Raw genomic sequence first — 26,295 nt, forward strand, 5'->3', positions numbered from 1 at the left:
GGGAGAGGTGCCCCAGTTAGGAGTGGTTCTCACTCCAGGGAACTTTCTGAATGGTCTCCAGCAGAGGGCTGAGTTCTCAGTTGGCCTCTCTAGGAATCCACTCTGGAGCAGAGTGGATCAGCCGTTTACTGCTGGGTAACAAATTACCCCCCAGTATGGCCACTGAAAAACACAAATACTTATTTTTTTTTTCCCGCGGGGAGAAGCACTCTGAGTCTGCTTAGATGGGTGGCTCAGCTTTCTCAGGAGGCTGTGCTTGAGATTCAGCCAGGGCTACGTTTTCATCTAACAGCTCATGAAGGGAGGACTACCATTTCCAAGCTGGCTTTCCTGGTTGCTAGCTGGACCTCTCTGTTACTCACCACACAGGGGGATTTGAAGATCTGATACGGTTGGGTGTAGGATTCACTTAGAGTAAGATATCTCAGAGAGCCCAAGCATGAGACAGAAGTTGAAGGATGTTTGGTTTTACAACAGGGGCTGACTCTGTTGCTATAGTCAGCACAGAACTTGCTATATAGACCAGGCTGGCCTTGAACTCACAGAGCCCTGCCTGCCTCTGCCTCCCAATTGCTGGGATTAAAGGTGTGTCTCAGTATTGTAGCCTGTACTCTTGCTTAGTTGTGCTCATTCAAGCTAGTGGCTAAGTCTAGCCCAAACTCAAGGGCTTCTTTGTATACCTTAAGTCCTGGTGCCCATCAGGGCCTGTTCCCCAAATAAACTACCATTATTTCAGGGTCTGCTTTGGGAAACCCTAACCTTGGACAGGTGACAACAGTGACTAAATCAGTAGAAACCAGCAGGTGTGCAGTCCCAGCTAAGTTTCCAGCCCTGGGAAATAGCACTTTTATATTACACTTCTCATTTCCAAAATCAGTGTAGTGTGTGTGTGTGTGTGTGTGTGTGCGCGCGCGCGCGTGCGTAACTATGTGTTATAAGTGACAGCCGTTGAAGCTGAAGAAGTGATGCCTGAAGCCAGCTGGCAAGTACCCTACAATGCCAGCTACTGCTCTGGGGATAAGGCTCAGTGGGCAAAACACTCATTGCTCGAGCATGTGGACCAAGTTCAAATCCTCAGCATCCACATAAAAAGCCACATGCGACCTCCACTGTGGGAGGCAGAGGCAGAAGGATTCCTGGAACTGGCTGGCTGCCAGCCTAGTTCCAAGATTTGTAAAAGACCCCATCTCAGGGGGAATAAATACAAAGAGTGGTGGAGCAGGGCACAGGAGGTCCTCCTCTCTGGCTCTGAATGTGTGGTCATAGGCATACAGTACACACACAGAGGTGTGTGTGTGTGTGTGTTTGTGTGTGTGTGTGGTCTGTTTGTGCGTGTAAATCACTGCAAAGAAATTGGGTTTTATGACTGAGTATGGCGTTGAAACCCAATAATGTTAGTACTTGCTCAAGATCAGTCTTGGCTATAAAGAAAGTTTAAGATCAGCCTGGGACACATGGGACACTGTATATAAATATATTTTTACATACTTATGTGTATATATTTATATATGTATCTATGTACACACACATATATATACATATACACACATATATATGTGTGTATACATATGTATATATATACACATATGTGTGTATATATATATATATATATACACACACACACACACGTGTGTGTGTGTGTGTGTGTGTGTGTGTGTGTGTGTAGAAAGATAGATGAGGAGGGAGCAAGGAAGGAATGGAGGAAGAAAAGAAAGGAAAAAGGAAGAGAAGGAAGGAAAGAAACATTTATTCTAATGTTGTCCCTTCCCTCTCCCTCAGGCCTTGTGGTCTAGAGAGAGGAGAGGCAGCAGGTGTAGCCATGAAGGGAAAGAGCCACTCATTGGTGACCCTATTCAGGGAGGAGGTCCTGGAGCACCCCCTAGAGGTCCAGGTATTCACTCTGATGCAAGGACCCAGGACTTGATGTGTGGCAAGACAAAGGAGGAACCATGTCTTTTTAAAAAGAAACTTTAGTGTCCTGTCCAGTGTAGCTGTGGCCTGCCAGTTCGCTAGGATCCCCATGGAGCGGAGAGCAAGAAGTGAAAACTTCCCTCCCTCCCACACCTGACCTCCACCTCATCCCAAGGACCCCTTGCTGCAGAAGAGAATCTGGGAACTGGCCAGCAAGTCATGCTGAGCATGGAGGCTTCCCCTGAGAGAAAAGAGGAACCCCACTGAGGGGAGGCGAAGAACCCAATGGCAGAGATAAAGCCGTTCTGTGTGCTGCTCTCTGAAAGGCACCAGCACTGGTTCATACTCTGGGTAAGCCTTGGGCCTAGGGCCCAGGTAGTCCTTAGGGCCATCTATCTCCAGGAGCGGAAATGCCATCTCTGAGAGCCTGCACCACTCCCTTTGTGACTTAGATCATAGGGACCAAAGATCAAATCTGTGAAGCACCTGTCCCTTCCTCCCTGTGGTTGGATGATCTTCCTAGCCTGTGCCAAGAGGCTCCCCCATGGACACTAAATGAATGCCCCTCCCACCTAAGCCAATGTGACCGGTTCTCATGTAAGGCTGGTGAACTGATTTAACAAACAAACAAACAAACAAATGTAAAACAGAACAAAAACCGAACTTCCAAATGCCAATGCCTTCGTTCAAAACAAGTTTGCTCCATGTTCGAATTAGTGAGGGATGGGCAGGGTGGATGGGTAGGACAGCCCTGCCTGACACCGTGGTTTGGAGCCTGCCCAAGTTTACTTTCCTTTGCTCTGATAACATCACAGTCAAAAGCAAATTGAGGGAGAGAGGGTTCGCTTGGCTTGCCACTGACATCATCCAGGGAAGCTATGATAGGAACTCAAGGCAGGAACCCAGAGGCAGGAGCTGATGCAAAAGCCATGGAGAAGGGCTGCTCAGTGGGCAGCTCACCAGGGCTGGTTCTGTCTACTTTCTTACAACACCCAGGAATATCTGACAAGGGGTGACACTGCCCACCATAGGCTGGATTCTCGAGTATCAATCATTAATGAAGAAAATGTCGTACAGACATGCTCAGAGGCCAATCTGATGAAAGCATTTTCTCGTTGAGGTTCTCTCTTCCCGGACGACCCTAGTTTTATGTTGAGTAGACAGTAAAGTAACCACCACAGGGCTCAGGTTCCTGTGCACTGCACTTGCTTTCTCTCTAGGCAAGAACATCCTCTCCTCAGGACTTCAAACTGGCGGGAGGAGCCTGCGCATGCCAAGAGGCGGGACACACATGTCCCTGCAAAGGAGGCTGGGAACTGGGGTCCCTTTGAGTATCCACAAGGAGGAAGGTCCAGGCAGCCTTCTGCTGTAAGTTGGCATCAGCCCCAAAGAGGTGGCAGTTAGTAATATAAAATCTTCAAGAAGCATCCTGCCATGGTTGGTATTGGCTCTCAATTGGGTAGAGTCTAGAATCACGGCTTGAGAGACAGTATCTCTGGGCATACCTGTGGGGGAGTATTTAGGTTGCGTGAGGTGGGAAGAAACACCATGAGTGTGGGCAGTGCCATCCTGTGAGCTGGGGTCCTAGGCCAAAGGAAAAGGAGACAGAGAACTAAGCCCCAACACTCACCTCCCTGTACTTTCTGGCTGCAGATACAATGTAACCAGCTGCCTCAATCACCTGCCGCCACGCCTTCCTCACCATAAGGGACCATTCCTTTATTCTGTGGGCAGTACAAACCCTTTCTTCCTTGAGTTGCTTTTGTCATGTCTCCTTCCTCGAGGACTTGGGGGAAAATATTGATTTCATGTGCATTGGTGTTTTGCCTGCATTTATGCTTGTGCAAGAGCGTCAGGACCTCTGGAATTAGAGTAACATAACTATGAGCTGCCAAATGGGTGCTGGAAATTGAACCTGGGTCCCCTTGGAAGAGCGGCCCGAGCTCAGTTCTTAACCGCTGAGCCATTTCTCCTGCCCCTCACCAAGGACTTTTGTGTGTTCTAACTTCTGTTGGTCTACCAGGCTATAAGAGGAGAAAAGTGTGTGGTGTTGACTCTATCTGTAGTTTAAAGATAGGGAAACCGAGAAGATACTCACTTAAGTCGCACAGCTCATCGGCCACGGAGAAGCTGGAACCCAGGCTGCCTTGCTCCCTCGGTAAATCACGTGTTAGAAGTATTTTGCAAATGAGAACAATGAAATTCAGCCGCCGCCGCTGTGAATCTCTTGCTCATGGTCACGCAGCCGGAGTCTGGATTTGCACTCAAAACTCAAGCCCTTTCTGAGCTAGACTTGGAGCAAGATGCTCAGAGCAAACTGACCTTGTTTTGATCCTCCTGGGGAGGAGTGGGTGCAGCTGAGCTGTCTGCTGTGATAAGATCTCTAAGGAGGCCCTGGGAGCTGGAGGAGCCTCTTCCCAGACCCCCCTCTTCCCCTTCCTAATGAGCTCGGAGACGCCGGCTGGCCGGACGCAGCAGGCAATGGACAATTAGCGGAGGGGCCTGTCCCGCACGGGCTGCGCCGGGCATCAGGGCCTTAAGTGTCTGCTTATGAAATCACAGCTAGGTCTGGAGCCTCTCTGCCCCCGCCTCCCCCTCCTGGGACGCCACACACAGCCTTGGGCGAGGCAGCCCCCAGGGATGTGGCTCAGCCCACAGGATCCGGGGAAAACACAGGCAGAGAAACACAGGAAGACATTCCCACCCAGCACAAAGGCCCTGGCGTCAGCAGGGGACGGGTGGGCAAATTCCTGAGGGCAGTGACAAAGAGGATGGCCACTCATCTCTGGGGATGGGGGCGATGTCAAGCCCGATGTATCTTCAGGCCTTGCTTTCTCCCTCTGAGTAGTGGGAGAATTTCGAATCGGACCAACAGGGACCCAAAAAGGAGACCCATGGGGAAGTCTCAGCACCTGGCTTATCCCACGCAGGCCAGCAGCCATTTTACTACATTTAATAATTTGAAGATTCCCTCTCTCACCTGCCACGAGTGCTGGGTACCGTTGCTAGGAAACATGCATTTCTAAGGATGACACTGGACATATTGGCAGGAACGGTAGAGTATCACCATTCTATTTGGACCAACAGTGTTCCAAATGTCAGAATGTCTAGCATTGCTGGCCTCTACATCCCCACTTCTATAACAGTGTATCCCGAAATGAGCCAGGCTATGTTTCAATAAAACTTTATTTGTGAGCACCAAGTTTTAAATTTCTTATCAGTTTAATGGGTTGTGAGATGTACGTTCATACATATATACATACATACATACATACATGTCTTTTAAAAATTTTTATATGACAGGGCTGAAGAGGTGGCTCAGTGGTTAAGAGCACTGGCTGCTCTTGCAGAGGACCCAGGTCAGTATCCAGCACGCACAGAGCTCACAAGCCTCTGATGGCACTGGGTACACATGTAACACACAGATATATATGCAGGCAAAACATCCATACATATAAAAGATTTTAAAGTTTGTACATCAGTGTTTCGCCTGCAAGTATGTCTTGTAGCACATGTATGCTTGGTGCCCCAAGAGGTCAGAAGAAGGCATGGGATTCCCTGGAACTGGAGTTACAGACGGTTGTGAACAGCCATGTATAGAACCCAGATCCTCTGGAAGAGCAGCCAGTGCTCTCAATCACTGAGAAACCTCTCTGGCCCATTTGGTTTATTTCAAGACGTTTTTATAAAAAAAAGATTAAAACCACATCGGTCTGGATGGCTCAGTGGGTAAAGAGTCACCACCAAGCCCAAGGACCTGAGTTTGATCCCTGGTACCCACATGATGGAAGGAGAGAACAGACTCACGAGTTGTCCTTTGACATCCACATATAATGTCATCATGCACACATGTACACATGTTTTTTTCTGGCAAAATGTATATGAGTTCCAAGGTCATACAAACAGGGGTAATATGTCAGATTTAGCATATGGGCCAACGTTTGTACACACTTGATCTAGAATAGTAATCTTGCTCAGAGATATTATAAATATTTAATCCTACATAATTTTAAATGGTCTGAGTAGTCACATTTAAAAATCAGGAAGAAGCTATGGTGTAGCTCAGTGGTAGAGTGCTTAACTACCCATCTTGGTCTTTACAGCAATAAGTACATAATTATGATAGTAATGATGTTGATGATAATGATAGCAATGTGTGCTTTGGTATCCTTTTAAACCAGTATATGCTAAAGATCTCTCTCTCTCTCTCTCTCTCTCTCTCTCCCTCCCTCCCTCCTTCTCTCCCTCCCTCCCTCTCTCGTGTGTGTGTATGTATATATATGAAGGTCAGAGGACAACCTAGGTCATCCTTAGAGACACCACCCACCTCCATGGAGACAGAGGCTCATTGACCTGGGGCTCACTCATTAGGTTGGCTACTCCTTGGGTTCCAGGGATCAAAGTCAGGACCTGGTACCTGCAAGGCCAGCACTTCACTGACTGAGCCACCCAGGCCGAACTTTGTTTTAATAGGCAATCAGTTTTAAAGATTAATGAGATGTTGTATAGGGTATGTGTGTGTGTGTGTGTGAAGTGTTTGAGGCTTTGAAATAGGTCAAAGTTAAACATATTCACTCATCCAGGGTTCTTTATTTGCTGCGTGGGTTCCATGGTTGGTACCAACTAAAGTGACATTATCAAGCAGCCACTGATCCAACATCTACATCTGTGTCAAGATGTAAAGCATGCTCCCCCTCTGTGTGTGTGTGTCTGTCTGTCTGGCTTTGTCTCTCTTATCTTTGTCTCTTTGTCTCTATGGCTTTCTTTCTTCTCTCTCTGTCTCTCTCTGTGTGTCTTTGCATCTCTGTGTCTCTTCTCTCTGTCTCTCTCTCTGTCTCTCTCTCTGTCTCTCTCTCTCTGTGTCTGTCTGTCTGTCTTTGTGTCTCTGTGTTTCTGTCTCTTCTTCCTGTCTCTCTCTGCCTTTCTGTATCTCTGTGTCTGTCTGTCTGTCTCTGTCTCTGTATTTCTGTGTGTGTCTGTCTCTGTGTCTCTTCTTTGTCTCTGTCTCTCTCTCTCTGTGTGTGTGTGTGTGTGTGTAAGCTAGAAGAGCTATGGCTCTTCAGACTTTTATCTTGTATGTTGAGACAGGCTCTCCCACTGAATCTGGATTTCTCTGAGTAAGCTGGTCCAGCCAAAGAGCCCAGGGAGCCATCTGCCTCTCTATGTCCTCAGAACTGGATTACAAGTTCAAGCCATCAGACCCAGCTCTACCATGATCTTCCTAGAATGTTCTCTGTAATCCACTTCCAACATCTCCTAGCCACAGAGGGTCCTAGCCTCTCATCTCCTTCCTCCACTTTCTTATACCCCATCTTCTTCATGGTTGCAGTCTCTAGTACCAGCCATTGAATTCCCTGGCTCACATCCTCTCCCAGTTAAGTCTATCCTTAGCACATGCCCTGAGATAGCCCTGTCCTACTAGTGGCCATACTTCTTTCTCTGCCCTTGCTTTGGGCTACGGACATATCATGATGGTGAGCTTGGTGTGTCCATATTATTAGCTGTCAAACACCAGTCTACTTGGGTGTGGCTGAAAGATATGGAAGACATCCTGGACACTACATGGTCTACATGGGCCGGGCCTCATCAATTGGAATCCTTAAGAAGCCCAAACTGAGGTTTCTAGAGCCCATTGTCACCTCAAGACCATGGCATCAGCTCCCGATTGAGTTCCAGTTGGCTGGCTGCCCTGGGGCTTTGAGACCATGCCAATGCCCACAGTCAGAAGTCAGTTCCTTAGACTAAATCTCCCTTTCAGACAGGATCTCACTATGTAGCTTTGGCTGTCCTAGAACTCACCTTGTAGACCAGGCTGGTCTCAAACTCAAAGAAGCCTCTGTATATGTTGTCTCCTGGGTGCTGGGGACTGGAGATCTGTTTGGTCTTGTTTCTCTGATTTACACAACAGCTCCACACCTCATGAGCTTCTTCTTTTTAGTGTTCTTGCCGATCACTCAGACAGCCAGTCTGACATCTTATCTGTCCCTTGGCGCTCTAACCATCTTGTCTACATTTCCTGGTCTCAACATCTCTTTTTCCACCTTCTTCATCTGTTAGTATGGAGGAGCACCCTCCCACACCAACCTCCACCAAAGTTAGGTGCCTCCAACCCTATCACCCAGCGTCCTTGAATGACTTAGAACCTGACTCATGTATGGTTTTGTGTGTGTGTGTGTTTGTTCTATGATCAGCAGGAGGGAGGGGGTTTGCTCTTCCACATAGCCTAGAAGGGCGTGAATTCTAGGTGTTCAACTATCAGCTATTAAATGAATGGCTTGCTATCTCTGCTCATTAGGTTTCACATTTGTCCTCTGAGGTAGGCACATTTAGCATTTTTTTCATAGATAAGGAGGCCCCATGATCAAAGGAACTGGAGGTCATGTGTCCTCATTTGCAGGGACAGGAGTCGAAAGGGCAGTAGGTGGACCCGGTCAGATCTGGCACAAGGCCACTGCTGATGCTTTCTCTGAAGAGTGTGAACAGTGGGAGGGGCAGGAGTGAGTCACACACCTTAGCTGGGGCCCAGGTTGAATGCTGCTGAGGCTGTTGTTTATGCAAACTCACCAGAGTACCTGCTTAGCTGTGCCTCTGTTTCTCCATCCCCACCATAGGGACGGTCACGTCAACCTCATAAATTTCTACTTCCCTTCCATCTTCTGCAGTCTACCACATTCCCCACAGTCTCCCCTTCTAAGCCTGCCTTACCCCTCCCAGGGGTTCTCTGCTCTATCCTACTGAAGGATTCTTCAGCTTTAGCTTGCAGGCATGGACAGTGAGTCACTTTTTTATTTCTGGACATCAAATCCTAAAGCCTTCTGGTTCCTCCACTATGATATCCATCCTCCTGTGGGCCACTGGCATGCCCTGACTCTTGCCACCTGCTGGCCAGATCCCTTGAATAACACTGCCCAGATGGGTTGGGATTAAAACTGGGAAGGGATAGAAGAGTGGAGACTTGTGTCGCCTAGACACATAGGAAAAACTCCTGTCTGACACCAGTACATCAGGCAGGTCAGAGTCTGAACCCCAGCTCAGTTCTTTGCTGGCTTTCTTTGGCCTTAGGAAAGAGATATAACCTCTGGGCTTGTTTACTTCTCCTGTGAGTTATTAGGAACAACACCAGGCCAGTAGGGAGTGCCACCTGGATTGTTGACTGCGATGGTCCTCAGAGACATCCCTGAGGGACTTCCTGCCAGCATCAATGGCCTTCACTTCCTACAAACATGTGTAGTTGGCATTTCTCGGGATCCTTGTGGTTTGATGAGGGTCGCCTGATAAGCTTCTGGCTAATGAAATGTGTCTCCTCTCATTAGGTAGGATTCCTCCATGCCTTGTCTTCCCTCACCCGTCAGCCAGATGCAGGAACCAAGGAGTTATCATTGCCTCCAATCACCTTAATTCTCAGACTGTGGTCCCTGCTCCAGAAGTGTGAGCCTGGAGTCCATCCAAAGAGACTGCACCAGGAAGCCTGAAGGCTGAGCCCAGCAGCTGGACTTTGACAAGTCTCCCAGGGCCTTCAGGGTTTTTGTTTCAATTAGCAAAGCTGCTTCCCTAAAAGATGGCAGAGGGAGGAAGGCTGGGTCTCTGAGGTAGCACAGTACACTCCTGTTCCCTGTTCATGTGGTTAAGCAACTGCATTTTGGGGTGCTTGTAACTTCACTGTGCTGATTACAGACATTCAAGAAACTGAAGCAGCCTGGGTGTGTATGGAGACTCTGGGATGTATAGCAGGCATAGTAATTTCTCCTCTTCCTCCTCCTTCTCCTCTTCTCTCCCCCCCCCATTTGCATGTGCTTGTAAGCCAACCTTGGGTATCATTCTTCTACATGCTGTCTACATTTCTTCTTCTTCTTCTTCTTCTTCTTCTTCTTCTTCTTCTTCTTCTTCTTTCTTCTTCTTTTCTTTTCTCCTCCTCCTCCTTCCTCCTCCTCCTCCTATTCATCCTTTTCTTCCTCCTCTTCCTCTCCTTTCTTCTCCTCCTCTTCATCATCATCATTACCACCACCATCATCATCATCAGTGACAGAGTCTCTCCATTATGTAGCCCTGGTTGGTCTGGAACACTAGACCAGGCTGGCCTTAAACTCAGAGACCCACTTGCCTCTGACCTCTGAGTGCTGGGATCAAAGGCATGTGCTACCATTTAAATGTTTCAACATTATATTTATTTATATTTGGGAGATGGCATGTTGAGACTAGGGGACAGCTTGCAGCAATCGATTCTCTTCTGCTATCATTTGGGTCCCACCCTAATGACCCAACTCATGCCCTCCAGATTGGTGGCAAGTTCTTGGACTCCTGAGCTACACTGCCAGCCCTCCACTGCTTTCTGAGACAGGATCTCCCACTGACCCAGAGATCTCAGATTCAGGTAGGACAGTGATTCCCGTGTCTGCTTTCCCAGCTTGGAGCTCACACTAGCAAGCCACTATGCCTTACTCTCTTGTGTTAGCTTTGGGGGTAGAATTCAGGTCCTTGAACTTACAGGGCAAGCGTTTTACCCACTGAGCTGTCTCCTCAGCCCCTCCCGCATCCTTTCTGCAGGGTCTGGGGGAACTAAGGTGGTGGCGAAAGATGAGACAAGACGCCATGCATTGGAGACCTGCTGGTGTTGTAGCAGCTGGTGCTGGGTGGTTGAGGGCTGTTGCTCACAGTGAGTGACCTCCCTAGGCAAGGTGACAGGAAGCCGGAGACAGACATCAGCCCAGCAGCCTCCAATTAGTTATCATCTCTGACCCCATCAGAGCTGGAGGAAATGCTGGCACTTTCCGGCACTCGGGCCCACCTGCCTGGAGGGCTGATGGCCTCAGCAGCTAGGGTGGTGGCATCCGAAGGCCCCAGACTAACAGAGCCCCGCTTATTCTAGAGTTCTGCAAAGGGTTAGTGGGTGGAGGGGGGCGGGCGGCTGGGAAGGGGGGAGGAAGTATCTATTCGTGAGCAATCACAAGAGGTCAGGTTGACCTCTTGGCCTGGCCTGGGGCTGAACAGGCTACATGTGCACCAGTCCTCACTCTCCTGCATTTGTGAGCAGATGGGGGCTTTATGGGTAGAGGGTTGGCTGCTTTAGGAGTTGGAGAATCTCCGCCTGTCAGTGCCGTTGGAGAGAAGAATGCTTGGTGTGATGGCTTCCTTGCATTATTACATGGGGTGTTCTAGGTGGCATCTACAGTCCATAGAGCTACTAGAGGCCTGTAGTATTGCAGGCCTGGAATGCATTGTTCCTGCCCGACACCATAGAATACACTGGTGGGTTGCACAGGGATACTTGTTCAGTGTGCGTACTTTCACATCACCACCACCACCACCATTGTCAATATCGTCGTCGTCGTCGTCGCCATGCTCTCCCCACATCATGTTGAGAAGCAGTCAACTGCCAGTGTGCATCCTTGGGCAAGATGAGCTTGAGGTCTGAGCTATGTGAGTTGACCCTAAGAAACCCAAGCTTTCCCTTCAAGCTGTGTTAAAATGCATATGGCACAAAACTTACCATGCTCAAATATGCACTAGAGCCAGTGCTGGGTCTGGGTCTCCAGTTTGGTGACAGGGTGGGTTACTGGGAGGCAGGAGGTATCATTCTAGAAGATCTGTACCTCTGTGTGTGTGTGTGTGTGTGTACCAATGTGTGTATGTGTGTGTTTGTGAATGTGTGTGTGTGTGTCTGTGTCTGTGTGTGTCTCTCTGTGTGTATGTGTGCCTATGTGTGTCTGTGTTGTCTCTCTGTTAGGTATATGTGAGGTGTGTGTGTCTGTGTGTGTCTGTATGTGTCTGTGTGTGTATCTGTGTGTGTCTGTGTGTGTCTGTATGTGTGTCTGTGTGCCTGTGTCTGTGTGAGTGCATACTCAGGGGCATACTGAGGAGGGGCCCATTCCCAGAAGCCTCAAGCATCCTAGGATGGCTGACTTAGGTACCACCATATCTGCTTCACTCTTGAGTCTAGAGTGCTTATGTCTTACCTTCTAGCTTCTTTCACATTGGCCTGATGGCCCCTCCAACCTGCACACTACCTTCCAAGTTTCCCTCTGATAAAAACCCCTGGATGTTTAGCCCTGTTTTGCAGTGCATGGGCATGGGTACTTCAGACAAACACCCACAAGTGTAGAAACTGATTACCTCTTTATCCAGGGAGGAAAGCGAGGCCCGAGAGAAAGGTGCTTTAGGTTAGTGGGGAGTAAGGGCATGGAAGAGTCTGATCCGATCTTCAGATCAGTCATGATGCTCATCTCAGTGGAATGGGACGCCATCTGATCATCTCCAGCCAAGGGCTTCTGCCATCAGACTTGCTCTTTAACATCACTCTGGCCCAATGGGAGGAAGTACAGAGTGCATGGGTACCTCAAGCCACCTCAAGTCATATGCTCATTTTGAGGAGGCAACATCATGGTGACAGTGGACCCAGTAGAATGAGGGTGACAGGCAATGGCCTGGGGACAGACCCTGTGACCCCAAGGGAAAAACAAAGGAATTCCCAAGTCCGGGCCCTCTCTTGGCCTCTTGTGTGTTTATACAAGAAGGAGTCATTGAGACTTTGTGCCTTTTGGATCTGGGGACAGAGGGAGGAAGCTCTCTGCAAGAGCAGTCTAGCTGGGTACAGACACAGTGAGCCACAACCTTGTCACAACCCACAAGAGGTCAAAGAACAGAAGGAAGTCCTCAGTGACCATGACCAAAATGACTTACTTCTTGGTTTTTTCATTGTTGTCATTTGTTTGGTTTTTTTTCTACGATTTATTTATTTATTATATATAAGTACACTGTAGCTGTCTTCAGACACACCAGAAGAGGGGTCAGATCTCATTACAGATAGTTGTGAGCGACTGTGTGGTTGCTAGGATTTGAACTCAGGACCTTCAGAAGAGCAGTCAGTGCTCTTAACCACTGAGCCATCTCACCAGCTCCATTTTTGTTGTTCTTAAAAGGCTGTTGGTAGTTGTGGACCAAATGTTTAAACTGAGGCCGGGGTTGGAGTCCCACATATTGCCACCATACCCCTCTGGGTCACAGTCCCCCCACTATAACTAGAGGAGATGATAACTTCTTCTTGGTGACTAAAGTATCTATTTTACCTCAGGAAGGGCCGGAGCTATAGCTCAGTGGTCAAAGCGTGAACAAAACCCTGGATCATAACTATGGGATCTCAGTACTGTAAGAAAAAAAAATTACCCCAGGTTAGAGCTTGCAGGTGGTTAAAAGACTCAAATATATATATTATATATTTATGTTTTATACATTATGCATACACACACATATATATCTATATATTTTACAGTTCATGGTATGTTTTATAAAGATTGTAATTTACATAAAGTCTGGGTAAAAAAAATGTGTGGTAGTTTCCCTTGGACATAGAGATAAGGCTCCTTAAGAGGACACTTACCTAGCACACACAAAGCTGGGTTTCTAGTCCCAGCACTGCACTTGGGATAGCCTAAATTTAAGGCTATCCTCAGCTACATGATTTATAAGCTAGCCTGAACCATGTGAGGGGATTGGGCAGTCTCTGTTATCCATGGCTATTGTGGCAATGGCGGGTGCTCTGTGGCCAGAAGAGGCTTGGGAAGACCCATGCAGTGAATCCAAATATCGTCCCAGCTCAGGGTGCAAATGGGTGTCTCAGAAATGTTGGCCGAAGGTATCTTTGAGTAAGGTGTCAAGCTGCCTCCTGCTGAGCCCGCGTTCCCCCACCCCTTCCTCTCCCTCTCCTCCATACCCACCCTTTACAAGCCTCTAAGCACTGTGCAGCCCCATCAGAGTTCTGGGTCGGTCTCTGAAGGAGATTAACAGGGATGAATATTTCATGGTTTTGATTGGCAGCTCCTGAGGACCTGTTGTGGGTCTGGCGCCCCGCACTAGTTAAGGACGGGTGGGCTCAGGAGGGGAAGCAGAAGCTGTCCACCCAGCCATTGATCCGCTGGGTCCAATCTGTGCTGATCAAATGCTCTGAGCCCAGCTCCTCGCCCACAGCAGCACGTAATGGCCTTTAAGAGGCATGGAGCCGGTGACAGCCCAGTCTCTTGCCTCCCAGGGGGCCCACGGAGGCACCACTAGGCCCCCAGAGACCCATTTCTCTGTCTCCAGCTGTGGTCCCCATGTCCCCCGTGGTGCCGGCACTATTCTAAGAAGCCTAACGCAGCGCTTCCCACGCCCCAGGCTCGCCATGCCATTAAGGCCTGACGCCACGATCTCTTCATTGGGAGGGCCCAGATGGCAGGGTGCCTGTCAGCCGGCAGCCTCCGTTGAGGTGGGTACAGCCCAGGATGACCTCAGCGACCCCACAGAGATGGCTCTGACATGGCTGAGTCCTTCCCTCCATCTTCCCATGGATGCTCCCCAGGGAGGGAGAGCCTTTGCGTGCTGTGGCTTTATACCCCTGCTTGCCTTAGATGTCTTTACACCACAAAATTTCTCATTAGGCATCCTGGATGCCTCTTTCAGTGTTTCCACCTTGCAGAGACAGGAAGAATGTTTTCCAGCTGGGAGAGCTGTGTGTTAGGTGTCCCACCCAGGCTCAAAACTCACCTAGCATGGCCAAGGGGATGACTCCACAGTAGAAGGAGAGAACCAGGTCCTCTCCTAAGTTCTTCCCTAACGGTATCATGCTTGCAGTTGTTGAGAGCGCGGCCAGCAACATTAGCATTTGCCTGCTGTTGACAGGAGCTTGGTGCTTTAAAACAGGACACATTCACTGGGCTTCTTACAGTTCTGGCAGTCAGAGGTCCAACGTGGCTGTCACCATACCAAAGTCAAAGTGTGTGTAGGGCTTGCTTTTTTACAGGGGCTGTAGGGAGAAGCCATTGCCTCCAAGAGCACTTGAACCCAACTTGATTATGGAATTCTCTTAAGGACCTTGTGACTCTCTCTTAAGAGAATCTAAGGCCGTCTCTCCATGTCCCAACTCAATGCCCCATCTCCTAAAATGTTCTCAGATCATAGGGACTGGTATGTGGGCACTTGGGGGACTGCAGTTTAGCCACGGTCTTGGACATACTTTCTTTTTTTTCTTTTAATTTATTTTTTTATTAGGTATTTTCCTCGTTTACATTTTCAATGCTATCCCAAAAGTCCCCCATACCCACCCCCCAATCCCCTACCCACCCACTCCCCCTTTTTGGCCCTGGGGTTCCCCTGTACTGGGGCATATAAAGTTTGCAAGTCCAATGGGCCTCTCTTTGCAGTGATGGCCGACTAGGCCATCTTTTGATACATATGCAGCTAGAGTCAAGAGCTCTGGGGTACTGGTTAGTTCATATTGTTGTTCCACCTATAGGGTTGCAGTTCCCTTTAGCTCCTTGGGTAATTTCTCTAGATCTTCCATTGGGGGCCGTGTGATCCATCCAATAGCTGACTGTGATCATCCACTTCTGTGTTTGCTAGGCCCTGGCATAGTCTCACAAGAGACAGCTATATCTGGGTCCTTTCAGCAAAATCTTGCTAGTGTATGCAATGGTGTCAGCGTTTGGAAGCTGATTATGGGATGGATCCCTGCATATGGCAATCACTAGATGGTTGGACATACTTTCTAGTTACTGACCTGGACAGTGTGTCCTGTTCACTCCAAGCCTTTGAAATAGACTCCATTTCTGGTAGGTCCCAGTTCCCCCTCCCAGTGGAGGATTCAAAAGGTGGGGAGGACTGAGATGATATGGTTTGGGGATCACTGGGAAACTAAAATACCTGTAAGAGTCCAGGTATTTCTAAGCTGTGTGACAGCCAGTGAATGTTCGCCATGTGTGCTTACAAGCCATGCCCTTTACTGACTGAACCATCTCTTCAGTCCAGAGATTTTCTTAAGTCTCAAAGGGAGAAGGCAGGGCTGTGTCTGTGTCTGTGTCTGTGTCTGTGTCTGTCTGTGTCTGTGTCTGTGTCTGTGTGTCTGTGTGTCTGTGTGTCTGTGTGTTTGTGTGTCTGTGTCTGTGTCTGTGTCGTCTCTGTGTCGTCTCTGTGTCCGTGTCCGTATGTCTGTGTCTCTGTCCGTGTCCGTGTGTCCGTATGTCTGTGTCTGTGTCTGTCTCTGTGTCCGTGTCTGTGTGTCTGTGTCTCTGTCCGTATCCGTGTGTCCGTATGTCTGTGTCTGTGTCTGTGTCTGTGTCTGTCTCTGTGTCCGTGTCCGTGTGTCTGTGTCTCTGTCCGTGTCCGTGTGTCCGTATGTCTGTGTCTGTGTGTCTGTGTCTGTGTCTGTGTCTGTGTCTGTGTGTCTGTCTCTGTGTCCGTGTCCGTGTGTCAGTGTCTCTGTCCGTGTCCGTGTGTCCTTATGTCTGTGTCTGTGTCTGTCCGTGTCCTCCGGGTGTCCGGGTGTCCGAGTGGTCCGGGTGGTCCGGGTAGTCCGGGGGTCTGGTGGTCTGGGGGTCTGTCTGGGTGTCTGTCTGGGTGTCTAGGTGTCTGGGTGTCTGGGTGTCTGGGTCTGGGTCTGGGTGTCTGTCTGGGTATCTGGGTGTCTCTGGGTATCTCTGGGTGTCTCTGGGTGTCTCTGGGTGTGTCTGGGTCTGGGTCTGGGTGTCTGGGTGTCTGGGTGTCTAGATGTCTGGGTGTCTGGGTGTGTCTGGGTGTGTCTGGGTGTGTCTGGGTGTGTCTGGGTGTCTGAGGGTCTGGGTCTGGGTCTGGGTCTGGGTCTGGGTCTCAGCCTGGGCCTGGGCCTGGGTCTGGGTCTGGATCTAGGGCTGGGTCTGGGTCTGGTCTGGGTCTGGATCTAGAACTGGGTCTGGGTCTGGGACTGGGTCTAGGACTGGGACCAGGGCCAGGGCTGGGTCTAGGGCCAGGGCTAGGTCTAGGGCTGGGGCTGAGCCTGGGGCTGGATATGTGCATATGTATGTTAGCCCAGCATGCACACTGACTTGGGTTGAAGCCCCCATGTCAGGACAGGCCATGGCCTGATGGTCCACCAAGAGGGTCAGGATTCTGTCATGTAGTGATAGCTAAGTCAGCCCTGGGTTTCTTTTACTGCTGATGGGAGCCAATGACAATCTGTATGTCCTTCTCCTTTGGCCCTAGATGACTCCTGACCTCAGCTGGGACTCCCAGGCATGAAAAAATAATGACACAGAAGGAAAGGAAACAAAGAGGAGAGTATAGACCCAGAGCCGTCTGTGTATTGTCAGATAACATCACCTATTTAACGTCAATTAGTGTTTTTAACAACTGACTACTGCACCATTAACTTACAAAAGTGATCTTGGGGGCATGCCAGCAGCAGACTAGCTCGGGCAGTCCTTCAGTGCTGGGTGAGCAAAGTGGATTCAGATTGCAGGTTGATTGCAAGCTGGCATCGAGCAAGCATGGTACAGGCGGCCAGGGCTGGGGAGTGGGTACCCGAGGAGCGAGGTATTTCGCTGAGTGGATATTTATAGCCGGGCCTTGGAATAAATGATCCGCAGAGAGGGCAGGAGGCGTGAGGACGCTGGAGGTTGGCCAAACCCTGGGTGCTGGGTCTTGCCAAACTGAATTCTCAGTGGCTTGCTCTGTTCTGGGATCCAGGCCACTTTGTGGTAGGAAAGATGGGGGAAGCCTGTTGGGGTAGGGGTGGAGGTCAAGTTCAGGTCTTTGCTCTTTCACTACTAAACGTGGATCTTAAACTCCTGTTTGTTCTCTGTGGATGTCATTCGCTTGAACGGTAAGATGGCATCATGACTCCGTTGATGATCAATTCTCAGACCACTTTCTGGTTTTGTGTTCCCTCACTGTGACAACCACCCTATAAGATGGCCTTTAATGAATCCATTGTCTGGTATCCAAAGCCTTGTGTAGATTCCCTCCCATGCGGACTAGGGTTGATCTGATCACTCACTGTATATTGTAGATTTGACACTGGTAGATATTGTAGATATGACACTTGCACTGAGTTATAAAAGTTACTGTAACTTCTGCCTTGACCTCCCTCAGTTCCTGTCTTGAAGAGGTCAGTTGCCATATTGTGAACATGCTCAAGCAGGCTCTAGAGAGGTCCACATGACTCAACTGAGGCTTCTGGCATTCAGCTTACATCAGTTTGTCAACCAATGGAGTAAACCACCTTGGAAATCACTCCAGAGCCTGCTAAATATCCAGATTATCACTTTCTGAGATCTCCTGATTTGAGGTGATGCAGCTCAGCCAACCCCTGAGTTCTGTGATCAATGGAGATTGTGTCAGATCATAAATGACCATTGGTTTAAGATATTAAGCCATGGAGAGATCTGCCACCTAGAATGGATAAGATGATATAACTTAGTGAGTCTCTTCACAAGCTCCTCGAACAGTATGGCTATCTAATAAATAGTTACTATGAATAAATTCATGGTACTATAACAAGTGACTCTGGACTCTACAACAAGTGACCGAAATAAATACTCTTTGTAAGGCCTTAGTGTGCTGCCTGACATGCAGTAAATAGCCAACCATGACTGGTGTCATCATGGCTGTCTTTCTCATAACAAATGTTAGCAGCTTGGCTGGTTTAGGGTTCAGTGGAGTCTTTAGTCTGTGGCTTCCTGAGATGAAAGAGAGCAGTGAGAATGGAGGGGAGATGGGGGGGGGGTCAGGAAGATGAATGAAGAGGAGTCCAAGGGAGTACCCACCCTGGCAGGCATGGTCAGAAGTCTTCACCCTTGCCTTCCCTGGCTCTTCAAGAGTCTTTGGGCGAGGCCCATCAGCTTTGGCACTGGGAGAGTCCGAGCATCTTACCCACTCTCATGAGAAACACATTGGGAAGAAGAGAAGGTTAGGGCCTACTTTTAACCTTTCTATACCTTGACTTCCTCAACTAAGCAGAGGATTTTAGACCAAAAAACAAGGATTGACTGTCCAGCTCTGGATTCTGAGAGTGAAGTGAGTTTTGACCATGACATTCCTGTTGGAAGCTGAAGAGGACAGTTTTGTTGAAAAAGTGACAGATTAGACACCCTGAAAAGAAGGTATCCAGTCAATGTCTGGGTGTCCCTCAGGACCTAAAAGCCTCAAACAAGTCCTTAGGATGTCATACTGGAAGCTATGCTAGAGGCCTCTTGTCAGCTAGGTAGGCATATCTGCATTGATTCTATTTAAATCCACCCGCCCCTTCTACTGTGTTGGCTAAGGGTTTTTGTTTATCATATCTGCTCAGAAGAGGCTGTCGACCAGAGACTTTCTCCTACCCACCGCTTCTCTTGAATCTCCATCCTTGCTGATCCACTCAACTCTACCCACTTAAGATATATTGAGTCAAAAAGTGGTTTCTCCTTGCTTCTCCGGACTGGGCTGGTCACTGGGAACCCAGTGGTGATGAGGATAGATGTAACCCCACCCTCAGGAAGCCGGGAGCTGCTAGGGACAGGTCATCAGGTGTCATGAACACTGCCAATGGTGGCCCTTGGGTCATCAAGTATAGGAACATCTCCCCAGAGAGGTGATGTTGACACAAAAACTTTTCTTGAACTTGGAACCTGGAGGATGGTATCTACTCCAAGGCACATCTTAACAAGGGTTTTGTAGTCCAGAACAAAGCAGAAAGAGGGCACAGCTTGAAGTAGCTTGAAGGAGATGCCTGAGTTCCAGAATTTCAAGGTCACACAGTAAGCGGATGGTTCTAATTCTAGATTCTTTCACATATAAAAGACTCCTTACATTGACCTGACCCCTAATGGGAATTTATTGAGATAAAGAGATCCAAAGATGGGGTGATCTCAGAAACTGTACGGACTCTAAAACTGACATATATGCCCCACTCTCTGCTAAGTGTGAGTATATGCATGTGTGTGTGTGTGTCTTTGTGAGTGTGTGTGCATGGACATATGTGCATGTGCATTTATGTATGTGTGTGTACATATGTGTATGTGAGTGTACAGGTGTATGAATGTGTGTGCCTATGTGTGTCTGTGAGTGTTTATGAGTGTGTCCGTGTGTGTGAGTGTGTGGATTTGTGTATTGTGTGTACATGGATCATGTGAGTATGCAGGTGTATGAGTGTGTGTATGTGTGTGTGTGTGTGCACTTGAGAGACTGTGTGAGTATGTATGAGTGTTTGAGTGTGTGCATGTGTGTGAGTGAGCGTGTATATGTGTGTGTCTAGCCTGGCCTTTGCTATGCACCTCTCCAACATGATGAGCATTCTGTCTGTCCATGAACTGGAAGAGGAGCTGACTGAGGATGGTCCCCAGGGTCTTTGGATGTACAACATACAAAATCTCAGAGACAGCCTCCAACTGGTCTGACTTGTGTCATCACAGATAAGCCACAAGTGTCAGTAGCCCAGTGGCAGTAGCCCCAATCAGGACTCCTGGGAAGGAGAGGGGAAACATTGATCCAAGAAAAAAAAAATCTTACTTTCACTCCCACGCCCAGATGAGGAGAGCGCTATATGAAACACTTCATATTTCCCACTTCAACGTGCCTAGTTCAACACTCACTCTGGCTGTAATAATGGCCAGAAATTGCAGTGATGTTGGCCATCCCATAAACATCAAATGCGACATGGTTAGGTGGGAATGATGTTATGTTTAGAGCATGCAAGTTCATTTTCTGCTTAAGACAAATGCTCTTTAAGAACAGTCCTGTCCAGGGCTGGAGAGATGGCTCAGTGGGTAAGAGCACCCGACTGCTCTTCCGAAGGTCCAGAGTTCAAATCCCAGCAACCACATGGTGGCTCACAACCATCCGTAACGAGATCGATCCGTAACGAGATCTGACTCCCTCTTCTGGAGTGTCTGAAGACAGCTACAATGTACATACATATAAATAAATAAATCTTTAAAAAAAAAAAAAAAAGAACAGTCCTGTCCACAAGTGTGGGAGAGCTGGTCCTGCCTCTTGTCTGCTAGGTGGTGGTGCTGATGAGGGAGAGACACTCTCCTTCCTCCTCCATCCCTAGTGATTGATGGTAGGTGAGAGAGCTGGCCCTGGTGTCATGAGAGCAGAGAGCCTGGCTATGTCCCTCACTGGCTACAACACTTGGGAGAGCAGGCCCTGCACCTCCCCTGGGCAGCAGGATAGAGTTGGGCTGCTGATGAGCTGGTTCTAAGGCATGAGAGTGGGAGAGCCAGCAGGCTGAACAGCCCAGATCCAGGGCTTTGAGTTGGCTCATGCCAACATCTACCCCATTGATGGGGCAGGTTCTACAGACCAGAAACTACAGAATCTCCATTACATGGGGGCAATATCAGCATATCTGACACTCCAGTATTGATGGAGTAGCAGAAGCCAGGACACACACCGTGACACAATACAGTTTCCACAACAAGATCTTCTTTTTCTCTATTGGGGGGAAGATTTGCCAAGGTGGAGGGTAGGTACGAAGGGAGGGGGAGATGAGTGGGGTTGGGGGTGCATGATGGGAAACTCACAAAGAACCAATAAAAAGATTTAAAAACAAAAACGAACAATTGTCTCGGCACAGACCAAGTGATGGGGTCGGGGTGCAGTGTGTGCTCTCCTTTCTTCTAGAGATACGGTTGAAATACAGGCTCTGGTTCTGGAGATCTGGAACGTGGCGGTCTTCTCTAGCTCCATATAGTTCCCTAGGATGCTCATATCACCCAGGCATGGACCATTTTCCCTGTAGCACAGATTCATACCAACCCACCGTTTGGGGGGCAGGAGAGAGTACAAGGGGCAGGAGAGAGACAACGACCTATTTTAACAAAATTAAGGCAAAGCACAATGTCAGACATGGGGAGAGGAAAGTGTATTGTCCCATTTAGACACTCCTGTCTAGTTCTGACCTGCACCCGCCCCATGATGTGCCTGCGCACGCGCGCGCATGCGTGCATGCGTCTGTCTGTCTGTCTGTCAGCTTGCGGTACCTCACTTCCCTGAACCTCTACTGTTCCAAATGAGCTACACTGGACAGCAGGGCTGTGCGGCCGCCATCAGAGAACCCCAAGAAAGAGTTAAGCCTCTGGGACGCACAGTCTGACAGTCACAGGCAGGCAGATGCGGAAGGGGTTGACCTGGCCCCAAGGGTTAATACTATTTTGTTTACTGGGATTATATGTTACATCAGGTTAGAGCAGGCAGGAGGTCGCAGGGGTCAGCAGCCCCCCTCCCTCCCCTCCCCTCCCTGCTGTCTCCTCCGTTTCCAGCTCCGCTGCCTCCTTTAATCCGATGACCCCAGACACGAAGCTTTCCTTGAGGTTTTCTTGCCAGGGCCCTCAGACTCCTCACAGCCGACGCCAGCCGTCTCTCCTTGCCGGGCCCTCAGAGGCCCGTGTGTGCACGCTAAAAGGCACTTTGTGTGCGCTCGAGGAAAAAAACGTTCCAGGGCAATTTGCACTGCGGTTGCTTTGGACAGGAGCAGATGGGAAAGGGCCTTCTGCCCTCTTCTGCTTTTCTCGATTTTTGTTCTTGTTGTGTAACGTTTCCTCCGTTTTCCTGCTTCTAAACTCATCTTTATTATCTTTATCTTCCTTTTTTAAAAATCTCCTTTATTTGAGCAGAAGCAAATTTTCTTCCCCCCTACCCCCATCATGGCCCCACTTCCCTTTCTACAGAGCCCCACCCTATGGAGTCACTGTCAAGAGTTTGCCTCAAAAGTATATCAAGGTCTGGTATATATTGGTCACCAAATAAAGAGGACTCTTAAAGGACCCGTGCTTTTCCTCTGCACTCTTTATCTTATTTGTTTAGCTTCTTTTAGTGACTCCCCCAGTCCCGTTCCTTGAAGACTCTGTAGGTTGAAAAAGCCTCCCCCAAAAAGCATTCCTGTTTCATAGCAAGAACCTCGTCGGGGATAGAGAGATGGCTCAGCGGGCAAGGGAGAGCAGCTTATGCAGAGGGTCAGAGTATAGGTCCCAGCACCTGGGCTGGGGTGGCCCACAATTGCCTGTAATTCCAGCTTCCCGGAGGTGCAGTGACTTTTCTGGACTTCACATGCATGTGCGCGAATGTGCATGCCTATGTGTGCATGCGTGTACATGCACACAATTAAAAGTAAGACAAACCTACAGAGAAAGAGAAACTGGTCCACTAGTGACTCAGAAGCTATGCAGCTGCGGGTGGTGTCTCCAATCTCTTTGCTCTTGATGCTCCTCCTCAGTGCCCCAGGCATGGGAGTGCTTCTTCTCCAGGGCCACGTGACCATTAATGAGGAGACGTCACCATCCTCCTGTCACTCAGCATCTCTCAGCCAGGCCTTCTCACCACTGCTGCTGACTGTGCCTTATATATGTGTGTGCTACTAGCATGTCACCACAGCAGACATATGTACATCCATTTGCCATCCTCCAACCATTCGCCACCTGTCTGTCCATCCATTCATCTAACCTGCATCTATCCAGCTATCCACCCATTGTCTGTCTGTCTATCTATCTATCTATCTATCTATCTATCTATCTATCTATCTATCCATTCATCTACTCCACTCATTCATTGGCCAGTCACCCAGAATCATCTATTTGTCCATCCATCCATCCATCATCCATCCATCCATCCATCCTTCTTTCCTTCCTCCATGAAGTTATTGATCATTTTATTTATCCATTCTTCCTGCAACCACCTGTCTATCCAACCTGTATCTCTCCATTTACCCACTCACTGACCAGTCTGTCTATATCCCACCAAATATCTATCTATCTATCTATCTATCTATCTATCTATCTATCCATCCATGCAATTGTTGATCTATTTATTCAAACATCATCCATCTATGATCCATCCATAAATTCATGCATACATACACTCATCCACTGTTGATCCCTTCAAAAGCAATCAATTAACCAATCAACATATCTTTTATCCATCCATCCATAGATAACTTATCCACCCCTTCATCCCTCTCTCCATCCTTCCATCCATCTGTCCATTAAGCTTCTATCCATCCAGCAGGAATGGCTGGAAGTCCTTCATATGTTCGCTCACCCATTCATTCGTCTTTCTGTCCTTTTACTTATTCAAATTGCTTGTATAATAAATGTGACTGCTCTAAGAGATGTCTCATAAGATCCCAGGAATCAAAACAGCATGATTCTGAAGACATAATCCTCCCAGCTTCCTTCATGAGCAGGATGTCCTTGGAGACAGGACCTGTGTAAGTGAGTGCCTTGTAGTTTTTAAATGGGCTCCATCAGAATCCAAAGCTTCGGTGTACCAGGGGAGGTGGGAGAGGGTGGGGCCACTTCAAAAAGCATTGCTCCACAACCCACCTGCTTTTATAGCAATTTCTGCTTAAGATTTTGAGTGGGATAAACAGTATTCACATGCTATGCAATCTTCTCTTATTGGTGAAACAGCTCCTACCTGACAGCCTGGTGGTGTCAGCCTGAGGCTGGGACCCCTATATCTCCTCACCCAAGGGGAGGCCATATGCATACGAACATCTGCTAACTCTGCTTTTCAAATTATTGGTAATTTTATGTACTAAAGAAGAGTGGAGAAAGAGCTGCTGTCTGTGTTGTTAGTCATAAAAATGAAGAGGTAAAAGTTTACCCAGTGTTTGGTGTACAACACTCTGCTTATTTTTTAATGGATGCTCTCTTTAAATCCCTAAACAAACTATACATGAGAGCAAGCTGAGGCTAAGAGATGTCAGTGCAGCTACTCAGAGCCACACAGCAATGACACTGAAAGTTGGAATTTGAATCCAAGAATGATCACGAGACACTCTTGCCCGCAGAGGAGGCTGCTTACCTCATAGTTGATGGCCAATGGGACACTAGAGAAGAAAGAGCAAGAGGACTGTGTTCCTGTCTCTTCCACAGGTGTTCTTTCAAATAGAGACCCAGGGACTCAAATTTCCACCAATCTAAAGTTATGGATACCTGGATGAATCATGGAAGGATTGCAACTTGTGCTTTTCAAACTGGTTTCCCCAAAGCCCAAAAGGGTCCTCGGAATTCTTCATGGGTCTCCAGAGGGGCATGACTAGAGGGGCACCAATTCAGTGTAGATGATAAGGACATCTGGTTTCACGTCCAGGGTTGACAAGATACTAACTGGGTGACCTTGTGAAAATGACTTCCCCCCTCCCCCGGAATCCCAGCTTTCTCATATTTAATAGTAAATTAAAATAATACGGTATGCATCTACAATGTCAGCGAGAGATGTCACCTAAAAGTATTACTGCCACCATCACCATCAGTGTCAGCACCACCATCATTTTCACCACCAGCACTATCATCATCTTTGTCACTTTTATTATGGTCTTCTTCATCATCACCTTCATCACCACCACCATCACCATCTATGGCTCTGTGTAAGGCTCTCTGTGTCCAAATAACACTGCGCTGAAGAAGCAGTCGGGAAATCAAAGACCTCGGCTAATCTGTGTCAAATCCTTGAGCATAGCATGAAGGCAGAATGTGACATTTAGTCTTCCCCAGATAAGGACTGTTTCTCCACTATGTGTTAGTAGGTATTGAATGACTTTCAACACTACCTCCAAGGTTCCTGACACCAGACTGGGGACATTTCAGGGCTGAAGACTGGATCTGAACTGTGGGTCTTATTGTGTCTTCTTGTAAGTTTCCTCTGATCGTAAGATGGACATTATGGACATTTTCTCCTTTGCAAGAAGTAAATGTGTCCTATTTTTTTAAAGAGGAAAAACTATGTGGGGTGTTTCTCCCTCCTTCCCTGATGGAGGCCAGCGCGTGCATTTTTGAGAGCAGAGTCTGGGTGCCTTCTAGAGCCACTCTGAGTCCTGCTTTCTCCCCTACAAATAGAGGCAAACATCCCAAGGATGTTCCATCCTCGAGAGTATTAAATTAGTAATGTCCCATTTCCTAAAGCACATCTCTGTGCTGCACCAACTGTCAGCACGCACGTCACCTCAGTCTTCCCCCACAGTTCTGCTAAAAAGATGTGACTAACTCAGGGACTTCATGGGGAGAGAGCTGAGGCCCATCTAGGTATAGTAGTAGCCTGCTCAAAGACAGAGGGTAGGAAATAACCCTCACGACACCATCTACTTGCTTAGCACTTCCCTTATGTTCCATCTTGGGTCCCCAAACAAGCTCAGAAGCAAACCAAATAAATGTTTCATTGAGATGGATGTGACTTCTCTCTGTGGTTGCATTGGTACGTGTTTATGATCTACCGAGCTGCTTGCAGTATTGGGGGACTCCAAGCTAAGGATTGAGCTGGGTTTATTTTCTATATCAGATCATACCACCGCTGTTGTTTGACATAGCCAGGGGTTTGGGGAGGAGGAGCAACAAAGTAAGTGCCTGAGCGAAGACTCTCACCCAAACAACGTAAGAAGAACTCTGCGTTCCTCCGACCATTATCTTTGGAATCCCCACAACTTGCCAGTCTGATGCTCCAGACCCTGTAGTGTTGTAGTGACAAGGACATAGTCACTGTCATTGATGAGTTAAGCTGTATTTGATGGACAGGTGAAGGTAGGTCAGGAACCTGTGAGTGAATGAGATCCTTTCGTACCAGCTTGGAAGGAGATCACTGCAGACCACAGCATTCTAACCAAAAGGAACTGCACATGCAAAGGCC

This window comes from Mus caroli, unplaced genomic scaffold, assembly GCF_978045245.1.
Source record: "Mus caroli unplaced genomic scaffold, Mus_caroli_1 scaffold_4, whole genome shotgun sequence".
NCBI classification, from domain to species: domain Eukaryota; kingdom Metazoa; phylum Chordata; class Mammalia; order Rodentia; family Muridae; genus Mus; species Mus caroli.